At 48.2% G+C, this 17774-nt stretch overlaps 1 protein-coding gene across 3 annotated transcripts in view; it reads left to right on the plus strand.

The window, feature by feature from the left end:
* PPARD (peroxisome proliferator activated receptor delta) overlaps positions 1-17774 on the plus strand; it is an 82197-nt gene that overhangs the window by 3519 nt on the left and 60904 nt on the right. Inside the window, exon 2 of one of the 3 annotated variants that reach the window (XM_026482724.4) lies at positions 440-523. The exons of 1 other annotated variant lie outside the window; for it this stretch is intronic. The gene's annotated coding sequence lies outside the window, so the exon portion shown is untranslated. Of the gene's footprint in view, positions 1-439; positions 16211-17774 lie in introns of all 3 variants that reach the window. One more of the 3 variants, XM_057304810.1, reaches the window with a different exon arrangement.

Here is a 17774-nt window from a genome sequence, read left to right on the forward strand (position 1 = left end):
CTTCTTGGCAGATGGTTCCTGGCCTTCATTGCTCTGAGGCTGGTGATTCGGGTGTGACTCTAGTCCTGTTGCCACAGGGCTTCGGTGAAGGACTCAAGCATGACTCAGGGCATCTCCATGTCTGAGCTGCCACCTGTGGGGGATGTTGGGCTCCAGGTTGTTCTTCACTTTGCCAGCTCCTTCTGCCTCACCCCGGTAAAATCAGCAAAGCCGGTGTCTGCTTACTTGGAAATGAGCAGACTACTTCCAGGATCGGGAAATCTTTGCTAACTCGGGCTCAGAAGAACAACATCTCAGGCTGTGCGTGTGAGGGACAAAGAAGGAGCCAGCTTACCTAGGAGCAGTTTTGGAGCCTTAGTGTTGAATTAGAACATGGATGCTGCTTTTCCGACCCCTGGTGCCTCTCAGCTAAAGGTGTTGGTCTCTTTCTGTCCTGCAGTGTTGCGTGGTGTTTTGGGCATGCACGTGATACTCACGCAGTGGCTTCTGTTCACCAATAGATGAGGACAGACGCACCGAAGAGGTAATCCCATTTTCCTCACACAGGACCTCTGACAACTGACTGAGGCATGCCGGGTTTAGGATCCTGGCCTAAACAATGAAACAATTTCACTGGGGCTAAGTTCCCAGATCCCAGGTGCCTATCATAACATTTGGTCTTATCACTTCCCCATAGTGGGCACTTAGTAAATAATTATTAAATGTCTATGGCTTATGTATTTTTGGGGGAGCACTGAGATTTCCTCACCTTTACACCGACTAAAACATAAATTCCACAAGGGCTGGGACTTATTTTGTTTCCTCTTGTGTCTAGGACTGCCTAGCTCTGAGGAGATGCTAAATATTTGTTGAATGAATCAGTGTAGAAACTTTTCTTCTCTGTCCATATGGGTGCCAGGCCACAACGATGGTGTCATTCCCTTCCATTTATGCAGTAGACACTGCTGAGTGTCTACTATGTACCAGGCACAGTACTAGACACTTGGGAAATGCTGATAGCAAAAAGAAAAAACAGATTTAGTCCCTGCCTAATGGGTCCGAAGTTCATTGGCACGTATGCGATCTGAGCATAATACACAAGGGTTTTTTCTTCCATCTCTGCTGGCGTAGCAAGTCCTCACCAGAGTCTGAACAACGTTCTGGGCCTCTCATTACTGTTTCCCTGTTTGTTCTCAGGATGCCTGACGGATTTTATAAACTCTCAGAAGGGGAGCTGCAGGGGATTCGATGTTCATTGTCTCAACTCTCTGGGAGGCTGGGCTGTGGTGAGGCCCCTGCTGGGGGCCAGGGGAAACACGGGCTCCTGTCTGATTTGTTTTCATCTCCGAAGTTCAGTGGTTCCAGCAGCTGTTTATGGGCTTCACTTCCCTTTCTCTGCCTTCAACACCCTGTGGGTTTTCCTGTTGCCAGACAGGGTGCTGAGCCCGTATGTCTGTCAGTCTGTGGGGGTCAGGTCGTTTGTGGATCTTGCAGGAAGGCCTCAGGCAGGGGCCCCTCCTGTTGTCAAACCCATACCCAGTCCTTCCTCTGAAGGAGATGTGAATGAGGAAGAAGGGGGGTGTGGGAGGCTGCTGAGGTTCCCCGAGAGGGGATCGCGTAGAAGGGAAAGCTACTGAGTTCATTGCTTTGTCATTCGTTCCAGCAGCAGCTGGCCACGGTGGTGGCAGTTGTACATGTCCAGGCTCACTTGTCCGGTTTATATCTGGGCTTTGATCTCCCAGTCCCAGCGAGAAGTTTTGTTTCTTAGTTTCCACTGGCAAAGGTGAGACTAGGGCTTTATCAGATTTTTCAGCACTAATCTCAGAAGACTATGGTTTGGTCGTTATCTTAATCTTTCCCATCTGAGGCACCAATAGATGGGTCAGGTCCTGTGACAGATGTTTCAGATAACGGTCCTTGGCTGCTCCCCCTCACCCCCCAAGTGTGTGGAGTCTAGTTGGGGAGAGAAGGCATATGCACAAAAAGATTCTGAAAATATGAAGAGAGCTGGTGGGTACTGAGAACATGGGCAGGGATACTCATTTTTTTTTTTTTTTAAGATTTTATTTATTTATTTGAGAGAGAGACAGCCAGCAAGAGAGGGAACACAGGCAGGGGGAGTGGGAGAGGAAGAAGCAGGCTCCCAGCGGAGGAGCCTGATGCGGGGCTCGATCCCAGAACGCCAGGATCACGCCCTGAGCCGAAGGCAGACGCTTAACAACTGAGCCACCCAGGCGCCCCAGGGGTGCTCATTAAAAGAGCACATCATCTCTTTGGATCAGCTTTGTCCCTGAAGAAATTGGGTTTCGGATGAGGCCTTGAAAGAAAGTTTATTTTGAAGTCAACTTTTTTTTTTTTAAGTTTTTATTTATTTGTCAGACAGAGCACAAGAAGGGGGAGCTGCGGGCAGAGGGAGAAGTAGGCTTCCTGCTCGCCTGATGTGGGGCTCGATCCCAGGGCCCTGGGATCATGACCTGAGCTGAAGACAGGTACTTAACTGACTGAGCCACCCAGGCGCCCCTGAAGTCAACTTTAGAATGTCATAAACAGTGATTCTCAGACTTTTTGACCTCAAGCCCCCTTTACACTCTTAAAAATTATTAGGGACCCAAGAACTTTTGTTTACCATAGTAGAAACTAAAAACCAAGGAATTTTTTTTAAATTACTAACTTATTAACTCATTTAATATAATAATAAACCCATGACATTTACCACAAATGACATTTTCAAGAAAAAAATAGCTAATTCTCAAAACAAAGTTGAGAGAAGTGGTGTTGTTTTACATTTTTGGCGATCTCTTCATGTCTGGTTTAATAGAAGACAGCTGGATTCTCATAACTGCTTCAGTGTTCAGTCTCTTGAGATATGTTGTTTTATTTGAAGGCTATGAAGAAAATCTGGCCCTCACACAGATAGGTTGTTGAGAAAGAGAGGGGTAATAGCTTTTAATAGCTTTTGCAGATAATTTTGGATATTCTTCTTTGATATGATACCAAAACTGAACAAGTGGTAGTTTCTTAAAGGTTAGTTGGAATGTGGAGTCTGAAACCTTACCAACGGAGTTTTCATATTTTGTAACATTAAAATCCATTGGTTAATCTTATACTTTAGATGAATCTTTTACTTTAAGTTGCTCACCAGAACATATTGGTTCACTGAGTCATATAAATCTTCTAAATGTTGACATATTTCATTTTACAATATCAACAAATCATATTAATACCACTGATAGCAACAGAAAAGCTTTCAAGTGTTGGGAAGCTGTCAAGCTCAGAGGGGTGGATACAAGTTTCCATAATTTAGATTTTCTCTTGAAAGCTTGATTTTTATCACTGGTAACATACTGTCGGGTTTTTTGTTTGTTTGCTTAAAAGATTTTATTTATTGAGAGAGAGCGTGTGGGGGGGGGGGAGAGGGAGAGCCAGAGAGAGAATCTCAAGCAGACTCCCCCACTCAGCACGGAGCCTGACACAGGGCTGGATCCCATGACCCTGAGATCATGACCTGAGCCAAAACTATAAGGAGGACACATAACTGACTGAGCCCCCCAGGTGCCCGCATACTGTCAGGTTTTTTAATTGAATGTCCATTTTCAAGAAAAAGTCTGTCAGATATTCAAAGTCTAAATAATTATAAGGTATTACTCTTTTCTTTCAAGTAAAAATGTTGTTTCATGAAAAAAATGACTAGTTTAGCTTGCAACTAAATCTCACAATTTTTCTCGAGGCAACCACGTGACTCTTATTTTGTTACAAAGAGTATTTAAAAGACATGTACTTAAGGGTCACGATTTAATAAAGTTGGTTTTTATTGTCTCATAGAACATTTTTTTTTGAGATTTATTTATTTATCTTAGCACACAAGCAGGGGGAGGGGCAGAGCAAGAGGGGGAGGACCTCAAGCAGGCTCTGACTCCCTGCTGAGTGCGTGGGTCCCTGACCCCACCACCCGAGACCATGACCCGAGCCGAAATCAAGAGCCATGTGCTCAACTGACTGAGCTACCGAGGGGCCCCTTGTCTAGAACATTCTTAAGCAAAATTGGAACTTTACTATCTTTCTTGGTTCTTTGGGTTGACTGGACTCATCAAAGGCAGTTCTCAGGGTACATTGCTTTAGTCAGACAGAGGCTGGGGCAGGAGTCGTGTGGAGGCTCAGCTGGGCTGGACATCCACACTGGCTCGCTCACATGGCTGGCACTTGATGCTGGCTGTTGACTAGAGTACCTACCTGTGGCCTCTCCATGTGCCTTGGGCTTCTCACAGCGTGGTGGCTGGATTCCGAGCAGAAGCACCCTAAGAGTGAACATACTGAGAGATCCAGGCACAAAGGGCAAGGTTTCTTATGACCCAGGCTTGCAAGTGACACGGTGTCAATTCCTTTGTCTTTTCTTGGTCACAGGACCTGTTCAGATTCAGAGGGCTATACAAGGGTATGAATACCAAGAGACGGGGCTCACTGGGAGGGAGAGAAGGCTCCTTGGAGAGCAGTGCTACTACTTTTGAGCGTCCCTATGTGAGGTAGCCTGGCCTGTATCTGAGTGACACTTCCAGAAGAAAAGTACACCTCCTCACAGTTTCCGTTCCTGGCGACCACCTTTGTTAGGCAGCTCTTAGCAGGCTGAATACCAGGTGAAGGAATTTGCACTGCATGTTTTTGGGGCAGTGGGTAGCCACTGATGGTTTGGGAGCAAGGAAAAACCATTCCTTGTTAACATTGCATAAAGGTGGATTGAGTAGAGGAAGAACGGAGGGAGAGAGGTTAGGTAGGAGACTGTTGCAGTAGTCTGAGTGTAAGGAAATTCTTCCTCACATTAAATCTGGGTTCTTCTGGTGGTTGTTAGAGTTACTGATTTCAGTCTTTCGGCCACACAGATTAAGTACCCAGAGCAGGGCTGGAGGAATCCCTCCCCTTCCTTATTTAGGGATGCCGATCGTGAGAGAGATCAAAAGCTCCGCAAAAGGTGGAAGGCAGCTCAAGTTGGGCTTTATCGTCAAGACACGATAAGAAGTTAATCATTCTTTTTTTATTTTAGACAGACCGTGTGTGAGCTGAGGGGGCCAGAGGGAGAGGGAGAATCTCAGGGAGACTCGATGCTCGGCACAGAGCCTGACACGGGGCTCAGTCCCCAACCCTGAGATCACGACCTGAGCCAAAACCAAGAGTCTGATGCTGAAGCATCTGAGCCACCCAGGAGCCCCTAATCATAAGTTGTCAAAAGAAAAAGCAAGGGAAAGCTAAAGCCTCACGTACAGCCGCGGACGATGTTTCAAATACACTCCAGTTTTGTGCTCATAGACCACTAGCAAGCGAGGAGAAGAGTGAGAGCAAGGAAGAGGGGGACAAATTCGCGAATGGTAGGGAGAGGGAGAAAGAAGGGGCTTAAGGGGAGCAAAGAGCAAAAGGAGTTTGAAGGAGGTCAAAATCGGAAGAACTGCTAGAGGTTGGGGGACGACTCTAGGCGGACTGCAGAGCTGGGGGAGAGCCGGCTCCTGTGCTTCTCTGAGGCCCTGGCCTCTGGCTTTCAGCACCCCCCACCATTACCCTGTCTCTGACTTTTGTGTCTATGGAGAGGCCATGGGAAGAGTTGGAACAGATTTGCTGTTGGACAGACCTGGGGGGGACTCTTCGCTCTCCGGACTTAATGATTGAAATGAACCTCATTCAGTGCTGGTTTGTCCCCTTTCTTCTGAGGTGGGGCGCTCAGAAAGAAATGCCTGTCTGAAACAGTTCCTTCCCTGATTTACAGGCTGTGGCCCTGGGAGCCCAGCCTCGGTGTGGGGGAGTCTGCAGGTTCTGTTCAACAGCTGGTGTTCAGGGCAGTGCATCGTGACACCCCTTCTTCCCCCCACCAAGTCCAATCTTCAAAGCCTAACTTCCACCCTTGTCATCATCTCAGCAGCTCTCTGGGGACCATTGGCGAATTCTCCACGGCTCATAGTGACATGCCTGTGAAAGAGTTCTCCCATGGGAAGGGTACTGCAGGGAGAGGCTCCCGGTGTTGTGGGAAAACCACTTCGTGCTAAAGTTCATTTCTCTACTGTTAGACTAATAGGTGCCTACAAACCTTTGTTTCTAATCTTCTGTAACTCCTTGATCCTTGCCTTACTACTGCTTCTGGCGCTTCCCTCATCCAAGAGTTGTAACCTCAGAGGCTCACAGTTACTTGGCTACCACTGCAATGGAAGTACAGGCCAACTTTGCTCTCGCAATGGCAGCTGTAGCCAAGCAGGCCACCCCACATATGCAACAGTCTGCACGCCTGCTCTCTGCTCACGAACAGGCCGTCCTTCAGTTTGCCAGAACCCAGAGCTTTACCTGTCACCCCCTTTTCCAAACAAGCAAACGAGGTATGCTTCCTCATTTTCCCTTAATTGCTTCCAGCATTGCCTTGTTCATGACTCTCACTCTACTGTCTTCACCGCCAGTTCGAGTTCCTTAAGCACCGGGTTTCTATAGCACTATCCCCAGCACTATAGACGTTTGGGGCTGGGAGATTCTCTATTGAGTGGGCTGTCTGTGTATTGTTGGGATGTTTAGTATCATCCCTGGCTTATACCCACTAGATGTTAGTGGCATCTCACCGCTCCTGCCCCCCTTCCCCGTACCAGTTGTGAAAACCGAGAATGTCTTCAGACATTGCCACATACCCTCTAGGGATTAAACTCACCCATGGTTGACAGCCACTGCTCTATTGCTTTGCCCACTAAATATTTCTGGCCAGCTGGGTCCACTGGTGAACATCACATCAGTAGAACCAATACAGTAAGCATGCAGCTCTTACATTGGAAATGATTCCTCCTCAGTCATCTCACTGGGCCCTCGAGGGCTTTGGGGAGGAGTGAAAAATTCATAATAAGCGAGCACGTTCCAACTAAGTAAGAAGCCATAGGAGATCTACGCAACAGAGGGATAGCGTCCAAGGTGTAAAGCAATGTCCTGGAGTGGTTGGGTTTATCATGTCTTTTCCAAGTATTTCAGTGTCTGGGCCAAAACCACCTTCCTACAGCTCGCAGAGGTGCCATGTAGAATAGAGTTGGTAATTTGTCACAGCGTCAGACATTACCAGCTGATCTGGTGGTCTGATCACAGCAGTCTTTCTCCCCTCTCCGAAGCCACATCGGTTCTCAGAACCCTCTAGTGAAGGCAGTTCTCATGAGAGAAGACTTACCTGCCATTCCTGATTGTGAGTTTGTCTGTTTGGTCCAGACCATTTCTTTTCAGCTTCCCCTCCTGCAGAAGCCGTCAGGACAGTCCAGAGATCCTGGTAGGTCCCCTTGGCCCTCAGCACCTGCATCTCGGGATGGTCTCCTTCGTGGGCCATTGGAGGCTCCAGGTTGGAGACTATCCTTCTCCCCTCAGGAGGCCCTCCAGAGGCCAAACTGCTCAGCTCCATGAAATTAATTCCCCACCCCTTAGATAATAGCAAGCTATGATAGCAAAAGAAAGACCCTGGCCCAGGATACTGCCAAGATTCCTGCTCTGATCCTTCCTTCACGTGGACCAGAGGTCTGAACTCTTGTTTCTTCCACACTCTTGGAATCTGTCTGCCATGGTGGTGGACTGGGTAATGGCCCCCGGAGATATCCAGGCTATAACCCCTGGGACCTGTGGATGCTACCTTATATGGCAAAATGGACTTTGCAGATGCGATTAATTTAAGGATTTCGAGATGGGGAGATTATCCTGGATTATCTGAGTGGGCGTGAGTGCAGTCATGGGTGTCCTGTGAAGAGGGAGACAGAGGGGGATTCGATACAGAAGAAGGCAGTGTGACTGCTGCAGCGGGATGCGACCCTGCTGGCTCTGACGATGGAGGAAGAGGCCAGGGAGCGTGAGGAACGCAGCTCTAGAACCCGGAGAAGGCAAGGAAGCAAATGCCCCCCAAGAGCCTCTGGAGGAAGTGTGGCTTTGCCCATACCTTGATTTTGAGTGGAACCAATTTTGGACTTTGACCTCCAGAACTGTGAGAGAATAAATGTGTTTTGTTTTAAGCCACTAAGTTTGTAGTCATTTGTAACAGTGGCAGTAGGAAACCACTCCAGGGCTCGTTTGCCTCCAGGCCCAGGGGGTGACTTGGCTGGCCCTCATTCTTATTTCAAGGCAGTCTTAGAGCACCCCTTTTATGGCAGTTCAAGATTCTAGGTCCTGCCTTTTCCCAGACTAATATTTGAAGCAATATGCTCTTTGGGGGAACCTTTTTAGGGAGTTCTTGGGAGTAAAAGAGAAGGCCTCAGGTAGTGTCTGAGCCTTGCTTTTAGAAGTCACCCCACACCTTCAGTCAGGTGAGTAAGAAAGGGTTTCTTTCAGGGGCGCCTGGGTGGCTCAGTCGTTAAGCGTCTGCCTTCGGCTCAGGGCTGATCCCAGAGTCCTGGGATCGAGCCCCACATCGGGCTCCTCCGCTGGGAGCCTGCTTCTTCCTCTCCCACTCCCCCTCCTTGTGTTCCCTCTCTCGCTGGCTGTCTCTCTCTCTGTCATATAATTAAATAAAAATCTAAAAAAAAAAAAAAAAAAGAAGGGTTTCTTTCAGACTGTTGAGGATAAATCTGACTCCACTTCCATCTTCTGCTCATTAATATGCAGTTATCGGGTACCTCCTATGTGCTAGGCATTGGGGCTGAAGGAGTGAACAAAGCAGGTAAAAAAGTCTCATGCTCTCATGGTGGTTATGGTGGAGAACGTGGAGAGAGCCAGAATTATGTAACTAGTGTGTCAGATGTTGGTAAATGCTATATCAAAAAGTAAAGTAGGAGGGGTGCCTCGGTGGCTCAGCCAGTTAAGTGTCCGACTCTTGGTTTTGGCTCAAGTCATTATCTCAGGGTCGTAAGTTTAAGCCCAGCGTGCAGACTACTTAAAAAATAAAATAAGAGGCGCCTGGGTGTCTCAGTTGGTTAAGTGTCTGACTCTTGGTCTCAGCTCAGGTCATGATCTCAGGGCCATGAGCTCGAGCCTGGTGTCAGGCTCTGTGCAGTCTGCTTGAGATTCTTCCCCTCCCCCCTGCTTGCATGTGCGCACATTCTCTCTCTCTCTGTCTCAGATAAATAAAATCTTTTTTAAAAAGGCAGGAAAGAGTAGTGGCACTTTTAAATAGAGGGCTTGAGGAAGGCCTCACTGAGAAGGAACTATTTGAGCTCAAAGAGAACGAGCCATGTGTAGGAAGAATTTTACAAGCAGAGAAAAGCAAGTACAAAGGCTCTGAGGCAGGAACATGGCTGGTGTGTTTGAGGAATAGTCAGGAGGCCACTGTGGCTGGAGTGGAGTGAGGGGAGAAGAGCATAGAAGGAGATGAGGTCAGAGACTTGACTGTGGCCAGGGACCGTGGACCCTGAAGAACTGTACAGTCTCTCACTTCACCTGGCCCTTAGCCTCTTCCCTCCTTTCCTCCTCTTCACAGCCCCTCTCAGTCTTTATGCCTGTGTTCCTCAATTCCTTTCCATGGAGTATTTGTCACGTCTTACCCCGGCCACATCAGCAGGTAAATATCGTCAACTTAAAATATTAGAAGGGGGGAAGAAAGCAACGTCTTCTTTCTGAATAATAAAAGCAGCTCCACTGTCCGTGGTGGTGTGGAGCCGTGTTCTTAAATGCAGGTTGGCCTCTCTGCTCTCCCCAGGCAGTTCTGCAGTGTTTCCTGGGGGTCCTCGCTCCAGTCACCCTCCTCCTCAGCCCCATGAGGACCTCCAGGCCCCCATGCCTGCTACTTCCTCCCACTCCACTCTTCCTGGGCTACTTAGTGTGGGTCCCACAGTTGCCCACCTGAAATTCTTAACAGCTCACTCACCTCCGTGCCCTTCCTCCCAGGAGCGGCCCCATAGCCTGCCTTCTCCCCAGCTGCTCAACCAGGAGTCTGAGGGCTGCCAGAAAAAGAGAACAAGGTGCACAGGGTAGTGCCACTGTGCATGCATGGTTACCGCTTAGATTCCCAGCACCCCCGGCCCCCCCCCCGCCCTGTCTCAGAGCCCTTGACTCTCCCATTCCTGCGAGGGGCCACCCCCATCCTCAGGACTCTGCCGCCTCCAGGTCCTCACCGTGTTTTCTGGGTTTCTAAGTATCCGATCCCAAAAGGTCAAGTGAGCCCAGCTTGAAAAGTCGCACTCTCCCTGGATAGTGACCCCATGACAGTCCTGGTGCTGTGGCAACTTTCCCAAATGACAGTCTGTCGGTAGTTCATGGTAAGCTTCATTGTCATCTAGGGGTCGGTTACAGATTGTCTCCATAGATGAAATCCTCCATGCCTGTGTCCCTGATTTTGTAGTCCTAGGTGACTCTTCCCAGAACCTCCTTTAACTAAGGGCATCAAATCGATCGTTACTGAAAAATTAAAAATCCTTGGTAATAAACAAATTGACCAATAATAAATTTCTGTCTCCCAAGTGAAAATCACTAGGTGAACAAATTCTCAGACTGCAGAATGCATCCAATCAAAATTGTATTATTCCAGTCTTATTTGTATTCTATTACAGTGTATGATTTCTGCGATGTTTCTTTTTTTGGCATCTTAATGTCCCCGTGTATTTACAGCATCTACTTACAATTTGCCTTTCATATCCTTACAGTGTGTTACCTTGCAGAAAAATATTTTATCCATTCTTTAGCCCATTCCCTGACCCAGTAGGCATATCTGCACCCAGGCCAAGGCCCGTCTCTGTCCCCTGCAAGCCTAGTGTAGCCTCGTCTTCTCACATACCACCAGGACCATCTGTTCTGTTTGTTTTGTTTTTAAAAAAATCTTATTTATTTGTCTGAGAGAGAGAGAGAGGGAGAGGGAGCACAAACTGGGGGAGGGGCAGAGGGAGAAGCAGACTCCCGCCAAGCAGGGAGCCAGACGTAGGACTTGATCCCAGGCCCCTGAGATCATGACCTGAGCCAAAGGCAGACACTTAACTGACTGAGCCTCCCAGGTGCCCCAGGACCATCTGTTTTTGGTTCACTTTTGTACCCCCACTCTGGGCACATTGTAGAGCTGGTTCCAGCACTCCCAGAGCTTCTGTCCTTGTGCTGCTTTCTCTTTGTGGGCTGCAGCCTGAACCTTGCCCTCCTTTCTGCCTTCTGTTTCCATTGTGAGAAAGAACTGGTCCATCCCTCTGATGTTCTCGATGAGTCAGAGACCTCGTTGAGTTGCAAGGGAGCAGCTACAATGCGCAGTCACGTTCTCAGTCCTGATGTGTGTTCATTAGCCACAATCAAAGATCATCTCCCCAGAAATTGGCTCCTTGATGGGCAAGTGCCTTGTGCAGAGGTGAGCACCGAGCACTGTCAGACGGAAGAGTGCCTGGATGGCCAGCCTAAGTGGCTTGCTTCCCAGAGTAGCCCTAGCACTAACCTACACCAGAGCCCTGTCTGGGAAGTCATTTCATGGGGCAGCGTCAGCCATCTGGAGAAGGAAACTTAAGGCCCCCTTTCCTAGTTGTTGCTCTTTCCTTTGGTTGAAGCTTAGTGGAGACAGCTGAGGAACGGAGGTTTTTGGTTTTGGTGGAGTCTTTTCCATATGCCTCTTTCTCTCCGCTTCCTCCACTGGGGGTCGAGTAAGGCTCCTTTCTCATACCTCTGGCTCAGCACCTACCGTAGTATATTATGGTGGAGTTATTGTGCACATTCGGGGCTTGGACTGTGATTTCTTTTGAGAGCTGTGCTCACCTGTGTCTAATCCCCTTCCTATTCCCAACACAAGTCAGTAGCTGTCGAGGAGCCGAGTAAGCTGTGGCTCTCATGTGTTGAATGCACTGTGCTAATTATTTCCCATGCATCAGCTTGTTTAATGCACACAACCCTGAGAGGTAGGAATCATCATACCCCTTTTACAGATGAGAGTGCTGAGGCTCAGACTGGTTAGGAAAGTTACCTAAAGCTGCACAACCAGTAAGTGGCAGAGCTGAGATTTGAACCCAGGTGTGTAAAACTGTGTCTTTGATTACCACACAGCAGGACCTCCCTAAGGAGGATGGCTGGTTGAAGCTAATTCTTCCAGTTTGGAAAGTACCTGCTTGACTGGCCAGACTGGTGTTGGCTTCCAAGAACACTCCCTGCTTTCTAGCACAGCAGAGTGTCTTGTTGGTCACTGAGCAGAACCAAATGTTGGCAGGGTCTGGAGGCCCCTGCAGCGTCTTGTTCCAGGTCAGTGGGAAGAGGAGGCTCTGAGAATGGCTGCGCTTAGTGTCTCCCTGGATCTGCTTCAAGGCAGTGAGCAGCCCCCCTCGAACCAGAAGAAATAACCAGCCAACTGGTGGGCCAGGCATATAGAGTGGAAGGGACTTGTAGGAGGAAGAAAACCAGTCTCTGATCCAAGTGATTAATCAGCCCGTTTTCAGTCTGGTGAAGGGAGAGAAGAGAGAGAAGGGGGCCCAGCTGTGCACGTATGGAGAGAAGAAAGGAAGGGAAGTTGCCTTTGTTTGGCTCCTCCCTTGGGCCAGACGTCACGCCGTGGATGAGCTCACTGTCCCTCACACCAGCCTGCGAGAGGCGGGTGTTATACCCATTTAACAGATGAGGTGTGGGATCACAGAGGTTAAACAGCTCTGTCACACCTGACAGATGACGGCCTGAGGTTTAAGCCCTTTGGACCCCTGTGCTTCTCAGTTCAGTGACTGCTTTTCCTGCTCATGTCACGTTAGTGTGGGCTCTGCAGCCACTAGGAATGTGTGCACGTGTGTATCTGCAGGCCATGAGCAGAGGCTGAAGGAGAAATCAAGACTCTGGGTACCTGTCCTGCTCAGCAATGTGGGCCCTACCTAGACCAGCAGGGCACAGGGCTCAAACCAGCAGTGGCCTTATATTTTTCCCCTTCTTGTACCTTGCCATCCCTGGTTTATTTTTAGAGAGCTATTTTTATCTCTGCTCCCACTTCCTGGCTGGAGGCTGGGGTTGGGGTGCAGGGAAGGCATAGGTGGCGTCTTGACGGTGCCCTCGGCTGGGCTGTGGGGACTGTGCTCACCTGCTTGCTTTGATGGCCTCGCCTCAGGTCCACTGTAGGCCCAGGGGATCCTGGACAGAGGGACAGTTGCACTCCTTGTTTCTTTGGCTTCTCAGAAGGGAATGAGTTCTCCCCTGGAGCAGAACAGGAAGTAGCATGTGGCACTCTTTATATTTTTAGCTCACTGGCTTTTTCCGAGGCTAAGAACTTTGAGGGAATATGGGGTACTGGTTAAGAGCCAGAATGCGTGGGACTAAGTTCTGGCTCTGTTGGTAGCTTTGGGCAAGTCACTTTAGGCCTTGATGGCTTCCTCATCTGTAACATGGGGGAGATAACCATAGACCCTACCCCTCGGGGATGACTTGAGGAGTAAAAGAGCTCATCCATGTAAAGGCACAGCTGTGGCACTCATTAGGTGTTGATTGTTTTATTGTTAGCATATCTCTGGACCCTTGGCAGCTCCTTCCACGGGATGGATGCCAGTAAATGTTGGTTGGACTGAACAGGACTTCAAGACTCTTGGTTGTCCTCCTGTTTCCATCTGGATGTTGGCTGTAGTGGGTGTTGACTGTAGTCAGTGATTGCCTGCAGGACCCCACAGAGTAATTCCCGTGGCAGCTGCCCGCAGTTCACCCCCTCTAGCCCCTATCTGGGCCTTGGGAAGAGAGGTCTTCCAACCTGAGGATGTCAGTAGCCCCCGTCCCTGTGTTTGCTTTTGCACTTTCTGAGGCTCTGGCTTTGGGTTGTGAGCTCTGGAGGGGTTAGGGCCCGTGTCCCATGAGTGCAGACACTACCAGGTGATTTTGGGTGCTTGGGCCCAAGGTGTTGAAGGACGGGCTTGTCACTGGCAAGCTGCTTTAGCTGGTAACAGTGAAAGACATCTTTGGGAACTTGTACTTGGGGGGCTTAGAAGCTCATCAGATACCACCAATGGCCAGTGTTATGGGTATTTGGGAAGCAGTGTTTCTTGGGATGTGGAGCTGGCATTCGGGCACAAGCATTTCCATGGATGTGGTTTTTAATTTATTTTAAAATGTTTTAATTATATAAATAGTGCTTATTCATAATAGAGAATTAGAAAATACTTAAATCGGAGTGCCTGGGTGGCTCATTCGGTTAAGCATCTGCCTTCGGCTCAGGTCTTAATCTCAAGGTCCTGAGATCGAGCCCCACGTCGGACTCCCTGCTCACTGGGGAGTCTGCTTGTCCCTCTCCCCGTGCCCCCTCCCTACCTTGCATGTGTGCGCGCTGTCTCTATGTATATATCTCAAATAAATAAAATCTTTTTAAAAAATACTTAAATCGTGGGGACAGAATGGATAGCATGCAGTATAGTCAGCGGTGCTGTATTACTAATTTGAAAGTTGGTAGGAAAGTAAATCTTAAAAGTTCTCATCACCAGAGGGGGAAAAATATTTGTAACTTTGTATGATAACAAATGGTAACTAGACTTACTGTGGAGATCTTTTTGCATTGAATATAAATGTTGAATCATTATGTTGTTACACCTGAAACTAATGTATGTCAATTATACTTCAGTAAAAAAAGGAAATACAGCTGAGCACGGAGAAAGGCCGAAAAGTCATACATAATCACAGAATCCTGTGACTGCTGTAAATTTTAGTCCATGTTCTTTCAAATTTTACTATGTGTGTACTTACTTGGTTTTCTTTGAAAACGGGAATATTATTTAACATTCAGTTCTGTGACTTGTCTTTCCCGTTTTTCAGGTGGTTTCTTTTGTCTGCTCTCTAACCTTCCCTGCCCTTTGTGAGTGAGCAAAGAAAGGCATCTTGCCTAAAGGGAGGCACTTGGGAAGGACTGTATGATTGCTCATTGCTGTGATGGTTTAAAGGGCGGAGGGCAAAAAGTGCCTGTTTCTCCCTCTCCGGGTATCTGCCTAGCCGGTCTGCTCTCCCTCTCCATGCCTCACTTCTCTGCCTTTTTTTTTTTCTCCTTCCGTACAAAACCCAGAAAGGATACCGCCTCCAGTCTGAAGGTTTCTTTTCATGGCTTTTAGGGAGAACCCTCTCATGATTTCAGAAAAAAAGGTACACAGGAGATGGGAAGGATCGTGCCTGGGCCGGGTGTGGGGGGTGCTTGGGAAGAATTATAGAGAGGAGGGCCTGGGTCCCTGGCTCTGTCCTGAAACAAGGAGAAGGAATTGGACGATAGGTTGGGGGGTCAGGGCAGCTGCAGATGGCATTGGGGACTCCTCGCTGAGTGGGCAAGCGGGATGACCAGGCAGAAGCCTAGAGAATAAGGAGCCCAGATATGGGTCAGAAGCAGGGAGAAGGAAATACGTCTTAGTGCGACGTGCTCCTCCACTGAGGCCCTGCTCTTTCCATGAACTTGCACCTGGTCTGCTTTCCCCGCCTGGCAGTGCCAGGCCAGGTGGTTTGACAGGTGTGGTGGACCCGGCCCTGCGGACACCTGTGTGTTAGCAGCTGCTCCATGGCACCTCACTGGGCAGGAGGCAGGGATCTGAGCATAGTGGCAGGCACAGGGAAGATGTTCCCAGCATCCTCAACAGCTCAGATTCCGTTCTAGAAAAACAGCCCAGAGTCAGGGAGAAAACTGAAGATGGGGTATTCTGGGAGGAATAAGCTATGCCTCCCCTTTATTTCTTACAGAGTAAAATGGGGTCCCTGGCAGTAGGTGAGGAAAAGGCCTATCTGAGCCCTGAGGGTGAGTGAGAGTTGACATCTCAGGTTTTTTCTGGACCACTCTGGTCTGTACACGGGCTGGTGTTGCATGACAGGGCTAGGAATTCATGATTATGAACAGGATGATTTCCATAAGCTGTGTGTTGCTGTGGGCCTGCCTGGGTCATACTTGTTTTCCTGTGGATCCCAGTCCTGCTGTGACCTGGCAGATACTGTCTGGGCCACAGAGCAGGCTAGCTTCCTGTGGGTCCCCTCAAGCCTGCACTGCCCCTCTCCCTCCCTCCACTCCTGAGCTATAATTAAGTTCCTACGTGAAACCGAATCCCTCAGCTGACACACGCTTGTAACTGCAGTCCCGGTCATTGGGCAACTCGTCTGGGGTGACTCTTGGGGCTGGTGTCTCAGCCTCCAGACGGCCCTGGGTAGGTCTGTGTAGGAGGTGGAGACCCGCCAGAAAAGGGGTGGGTTTAGTGAGGCAGGGGCAAGCCTTGCCCAAGAGTCGGAAAGTGGGGAGTCATGGGAGCGATGAAGGGCTGGTGAGCAGCCAGAGAGTGCCGGGGCACACACAGGATGGAGGAGACAGACAGGCTGCCTTGCAGGGCAAGAGGGCATGGACAGGGACAAGCTTTCGAATCACTGAGCCACAAGGTAGAATGTGAGTGGTTTATGTTACATTCTTTTTTTTTTTTTTTTTTTAAGATTTTATTTTTTTATTTGAGAGAGAGAGAGAGAGAGAGAAGGAGCAGAGGGAGAAGCAGACTCCCTTGCTGAGCCGGGAGCCCAACACGGACTCAATCCCAGGACTTCAGGATCATGACCCGAGCCAAAGGCAGATGCCTAACCAACTGAGCCACCCAGGCACCCGGTTTATGTTACATTCTATAGCTTTCTCTAGCATTTTAAAATTGAGATCTACTTCATGTAACATAAAACTCGCTACTTTAAAGTGTGCAGTTCAGTGGTTTTTGGTATACTTACTCTGTTGTATCACCACTAATTCCAGAACATTCCCATCACCCCCAAAACAAACCCTATACCTATTAATAGTTAGTCCCAGCACCACCCTCCCCTCAGCCATCACCTGGCAGCCACTAATCTATCCTTCTCTATGGATTTCCCTGTTCCAGACATTTTGTATAAATGAAATCATACAATATGTGGCCTTTTGCGTCTGTCTTCTTTCACCCAGCATAACGTTGTCAAGGTTCATCTGTGTACTTGCTGTCTAAGTAGCACGTAATAGTACTTCATTCCTCTTTATTGCTACTTGATGGAAAATACCACGTTTTGCTTATGCATTCAACAGTTGGGTTGCTTCCATTTTTTGGCTCCTGTGAACATTCATTTACAGGCTTTTGTGTGGACATACGCTTTCAGTTCTTTTGGGAATATACCTAGGGCTGCAATTGCCGGTCATGTGCTAATAACTCTGTGTTTGACGTTTTGAGGAACTACCAAAGTGGCTGCACAGTGCCCTCGCTCATGTATTTATTTGTTTATTAGGTTGATTAGCTGTTTATTTTTCATTGTAAAATATACATAACATAAAATTTACTATTTTTACGATTTTTTAAATGTACAGTTCAGTGGCATTAAGTATATTCACACTGTTGTACAACCATCACCACCATTCTTCTCCGGAACTTTTTTTCATCTTGGGAAAATGAAACTTTGTAAATAATGCCCCGCCCCACCCCTTGCCCCAAGCCCCTGCCAACCACTGTTCTACTTTCTGTCTCTAGGCAGTTGACTAGGCTCAGTAGGTCATGAGTGGAATCATCCAGTAGTTTTGCTTTTGTGACTGGCTTACCTCACTCAACATAATGTCTTCAGGGTTCATCCATGTTGTTGGTTATGTTAATTTCCTTACCTTTTAAGGCTGAATAGTATTCCATTGTATGTATATACAGGCGTACCTTGTTTAACTGCACTTTATTGTGCTTTGGAGACACTGCATTTATCTATCTATCTATCTGTTTGTTTCAAAGTGAAGGTTTGTGGCAACCCCGCGTAAAGCAAGTCTCTCGGCACCGTTTTTCCAACAGCATTTGCTCATTTCACGTCTTTGTGTCACATTTTGGTAATAATTGCAATTTTTTAATTTATTACATTTGTTGTGGTGATCCGTGACCTGTGATTATGACTCACTGGAAGCTCGGGTGATAGTTAGCCTTTTTTAGCAATAAAGTATTTTGTAATTGAGGCATGTCCAGTTTTTA

This window comes from Ursus arctos, unplaced genomic scaffold, assembly GCF_023065955.2.
Source record: "Ursus arctos isolate Adak ecotype North America unplaced genomic scaffold, UrsArc2.0 scaffold_31, whole genome shotgun sequence".
Taxonomy (NCBI): domain Eukaryota; kingdom Metazoa; phylum Chordata; class Mammalia; order Carnivora; family Ursidae; genus Ursus; species Ursus arctos.